Source organism: Ptiloglossa arizonensis, unplaced genomic scaffold (assembly GCF_051014685.1).
Source record: "Ptiloglossa arizonensis isolate GNS036 unplaced genomic scaffold, iyPtiAriz1_principal scaffold0020, whole genome shotgun sequence".
Lineage (NCBI taxonomy): Eukaryota > Metazoa > Arthropoda > Insecta > Hymenoptera > Colletidae > Ptiloglossa > Ptiloglossa arizonensis.
The window spans coordinates 247,501-252,500 of NW_027478390.1; the positions used below are offsets into that span (position 1 = coordinate 247,501).

Here is a 5,000-nt window from a genome sequence, read left to right on the forward strand (position 1 = left end):
AAGTTATTCAGAGTCACCAAAGCAAACGATGGACGAACGGATTCCCGCTCGCCACCGATTGGTTTTGATCTAATAAAAGCGTTCCTTCCATCTCTGGTCGGAACTCTGTTTTGCATGTATTAGCTCTAGAATTACCACAGTTATCCAAGTAAATGTGGGTACGATCTAAGAAACCATAACTGATTTAATGAGCCATTCGCGGTTTCACCTTAATGCGGCGTGTACTGAGACATGCATGGCTTAATCTTTGAGACAAGCATATGACTACTGGCAGGATCAACCAGGGAGCTTCGGAAAGTCTCTCTCGTGATCTTTTCATATCGCCGCCGCCGGTTCGCTCAGAGACCGGTCGGTCGACTTTACTTCTCCTCTCCTTCCTTCCTTACAGTTCCACCAAACTGTTTGCATTTATATAACACAACTTCATAAAATGCATTTTCATATATTTCGTTACGCTTTGCATGCATATTTCCAGCTTAAGTTTTTAAATATGCAACTTTAAAATTTTCGGAACACTCCTTTACCACTGACTGAGATAGTTCCCTCCGTTACTCTACATCTTCACAATTCAAAGAAATTTTAAGATCCATCACAATTCTCTTTTCCTTTTCTCCCTTAGAGACTTAAAATAGTATCCCACAATCGACAAAACACGATTCGTTCGCAGCGCACTACCTTCGTGCAAGTACCTCTAGCGCTAGGCATCCATCGTTTAGGCACGGATACTACACGCTGGGCATCATCGACGCATGGTCGAGAAAGCGCGGACAAGTGTCATGCCGGTCTTTTCGAGAAAGCGCCTATCGTTACTATTCATATCGAGAAAGTACGTACGAACGCCGGTTTCATCGATCTCAGACACCCGTATTTCAATCTTTGCTCGTGTCGTCCCAAATGCCCTCTCTCGACGGAGAGGAGCCGACAATTTTAGTTTAAAACAATTTATACAATCGCTCGGACTGTAAGAGTTGATGCATAGTAAAGTACGATTATACACGTTCGTGTATAAAAGTCTATCAGCGTCGCTTTGACGCGTATACCACATAAGAGCCATTCGGTCAAAGACACCGACTCGTGGCACTGCTGTATAGAGAAATAGTAGCGGAACGAAACACGGTGCGAAAACAGTTGAGAAAATCTCAAGGAGCGATGACTGCTTCTCGACCGAGGTCGAAGAATAGCCAAGCGCCCGACGCTGCCTCGACCGGCCGCCCGTACCGTTCGGTCTCTTATAGGTACCGAACGGCCGGCCGGGACGCCGGCGACGCACGGTCCACAGCACGCGCGCTTACGGGGGAAAACCGCCGCAACGACAGACCGCCCGGGCGACCCGCTGGAACTTAGACGGAAAACCACATTCCGAACAAATCACGATACAGCGCACTACGACCAATCGAACAAAGAATAAATGAAACATATATGTTAGTAGCATACCACAGGACGAATAAATACAAATATTTAATAATTTCAGGGCCGTATTGCCTCCCGGTCACATCGGTCCGGAACGAAAATTTCGAGCTATCCACACGTTAGGCACACCACCGTGTAGCTGGCATGCTAAAACACGCTGCTGTGTGCTCAAAGTGTACGGTCGTCGTGTCCGTTCTCGAGATAATAGAGAAGAACTGCTCGATACGTGCCGAAAGTTTCAAAGTCCCAGCGGCGTGATGCTTCCCGGTCACATCGGTCCGGAACGAAAATCTCGAGCTATCCACACGTTAGGCACACCACCGTGTAGCTGGCATGCTAAAACACGCTGCTGTGTGCTCAAAGTGTACGGTCGTCGTGTCCGTTCTCGAGATAATAGAGAAGAACTGTTCGATACGTGCCGAAAGTTTCAAAGTCCCAGCGGCGTGATGCTTCCCGGTCACATCGGTCCGGAACGAAAATCTCGAGCTATCCACACGTTAGGCACACCACCGTGTAGCTGGCATGCTAAAACACGCTGCTGTGTGCTCAAAGTGTACGGTCGTCGTGTCCGTTCTCGAGACAATAGAGAAGAACTGTTCGATACGTGCCGAAAGTTTCAAAGTCCCAGCGGCGTGATGCTTCCCGGTCACATCGGTCCGGAACGAAAATCTCGAGCTATCCACACGTTAGGCACACCACCGTGTAGCTGGCATGCTAAAACACGCTGCTGTGTGCTCAAAGTGTACGGTCGTCGTGTCCGTTCTCGAGATAATAGAGAAGAACTGTTCGATACGTGCCGAAAGTTTCAAAGTCCCAGCGGCGTGTTGCTTCCCGGTCACATCGGTCCGGAACGAAAATTTCGAGCTATCCACACGTTAGGCACACCACCGTGTAGCTGGCATGCTAAAACACGCTGCTGTGTGCTCAAAGTGTACGGTCGTCGTGTCCGTTCTCGAGATAATAGAGAAGAACTGTTCGATACGTGCCGAAAGTTTCAAAGTCCCAGCGGCGTGTTGCTTCCCGGTCACATCGGTCCGGAACGAAAATTTCGAGCTATCCACACGTTAGGCACACCACCGTGTAGCTGGCATGCTAAAACACGCTGCTGTGTGCTCAAAGTGTACGGTCGTCGTGTCCGTTCTCGAGATAATAGAGAAGAACTGTTCGATACGTGCCGAAAGTTTCAAAGTCCCAGCGGCGTGATGCTTCCCGGTCACATCGGTCCGGAACGAAAATCTCGAGCTATCCACACGTTAGGCACACCACCGTGTAGCTGGCATGCTAAAACACGCTGCTGTGTGCTCAAAGTGTACGGTCGTCGTGTCCGTTCTCGAGATAATAGAGAAGAACTGTTCGATACGTGCCGAAAGTTTCAAAGTCCCAGCGGCGTGTTGCTTCCCGGTCACATCGGTCCGGAACGAAAATTTCGAGCTATCCACACGTTAGGCACACCACCGTGTAGCTGGCATGCTAAAACACGCTGCTGTGTGCTCAAAGTGTACGGTCGTCGGGTCCGTTCTCGAGATAATAGGGAAGAACTGTTCGATACGTGCCGAAAGTTTCAAAGTCCCAGCGGCGTGTTGCTTCCCGGTCACATCGGTCCGGAACGAAAATTTCGAGCTATCCACACGTTAGGCACACCACCGTGTAGCTGGCATGCTAAAACACGCTGCTGTGTGCTCAAAGTGTACGGTCGTCGTGTCCGTTCTCGAGATAATAGAGAAGAACTGTTCGATACGTGCCGAAAGTTTCAAAGTCCCAGCGGCGTGATGCTTCCCGGTCACATCGGTCCGGAACGAAAATCTCGAGCTATCCACACGTTAGGCACACCACCGTGTAGCTGGCATGCTAAAACACGCTGCTGTGTGCTCAAAGTGTACGGTCGTCGTGTCCGTTCTCGAGATAATAGAGAAGAACTGTTCGATACGTGCCGAAAGTTTCAAAGTCCCAGCGGCGTGTTGCTTCCCGGTCACATCGGTCCGGAACGAAAATTTCGAGCTATCCACACGTTAGGCACACCACCGTGTAGCTGGCATGCTAAAACACGCTGCTGTGTGCTCAAAGTGTACGGTCGTCGTGTCCGTTCTCGAGATAATAGAGAAGAACTGTTCGATACGTGCCGAAAGTTTCAAAGTCCCAGCGGCGTGTTGCTTCCCGGTCACATCGGTCCGGAACGAAAATTTCGAGCTATCCACACGTTAGGCACACCACCGTGTAGCTGGCATGCTAAAACACGCTGCTGTGTGCTCAAAGTGTACGGTCGTCGTGTCCGTTCTCGAGATAATAGAGAAGAACTGTTCGATACGTGCCGAAAGTTTCAAAGTCCCAGCGGCGTGATGCTTCCCGGTCACATCGGTCCGGAACGAAAATCTCGAGCTATCCACACGTTAGGCACACCACCGTGTAGCTGGCATGCTAAAACACGCTGCTGTGTGCTCAAAGTGTACGGTCGTCGTGTCCGTTCTCGAGATAATAGAGAAGAACTGTTCGATACGTGCCGAAAGTTTCAAAGTCCCAGCGGCGTGATGCTTCCCGGTCACATCGGTCCGGAACGAAAATCTCGAGCTATCCACACGTTAGGCACACCACCGTGTAGCTGGCATGCTAAAACACGCTGCTGTGTGCTCAAAGTGTACGGTCGTCGTGTCCGTTCTCGAGATAATAGAGAAGAACTGTTCGATACGTGCCGAAAGTTTCAAAGTCCCAGCGGCGTGTTGCTTCCCGGTCACATCGGTCCGGAACGAAAATTTCGAGCTATCCACACGTTAGGCACACCACCGTGTAGCTGGCATGCTAAAACACGCTGCTGTGTGCTCAAAGTGTACGGTCGTCGTGTCCGTTCTCGAGATAATAGAGAAGAACTGTTCGATACGTGCCGAAAGTTTCAAAGTCCCAGCGGCGTGTTGCTTCCCGGTCACATCGGTCCGGAACGAAAATTTCGAGCTATCCACACGTTAGGCACACCACCGTGTAGCTGGCATGCTAAAACACGCTGCTGTGTGCTCAAAGTGTACGGTCGTCGGGTCCGTTCTCGAGATAATAGGGAAGAACTGTTCGATACGTGCCGAAAGTTTCAAAGTCCCAGCGGCGTGTTGCTTCCCGGTCACATCGGTCCGGAACGAAAATTTCGAGCTATCCACACGTTAGGCACACCACCGTGTAGCTGGCATGCTAAAACACGCTGCTGTGTGCTCAAAGTGTACGGTCGTCGTGTCCGTTCTCGAGATAATAGAGAAGAACTGTTCGATACGTGCCGAAAGTTTCAAAGTCCCAGCGGCGTGATGCTTCCCGGTCACATCGGTCCGGAACGAAAATCTCGAGCTATCCACACGTTAGGCACACCACCGTGTAGCTGGCATGCTAAAACACGCTGCTGTGTGCTCAAAGTGTACGGTCGTCGTGTCCGTTCTCGAGATAATAGAGAAGAACTGTTCGATACGTGCCGAAAGTTTCAAAGTCCCAGCGGCGTGTTGCTTCCCGGTCACATCGGTCCGGAACGAAAATTTCGAGCTATCCACACGTTAGGCACACCACCGTGTAGCTGGCATGCTAAAACACGCTGCTGTGTGCTCAAAGTGTACGGTCGTCGT

At 50.5% G+C, this 5,000-nt stretch overlaps 1 non-coding gene across 1 annotated transcript in view; it reads right to left on the minus strand.

Annotated features, from left to right (window-relative positions):
- LOC143154415 (small subunit ribosomal RNA) overlaps positions 1-287 on the minus strand; it is a 1,924-nt gene extending 1,637 nt beyond the window's left edge. The window contains exon 1 of the ribosomal RNA XR_012994072.1: positions 1-287. This exon is cut by the window's left edge and continues 1,637 nt beyond it. This is a non-coding gene — a ribosomal RNA (small subunit ribosomal RNA).
- Between the last annotated feature and the right edge of the window lie 4,713 nt (positions 288-5,000).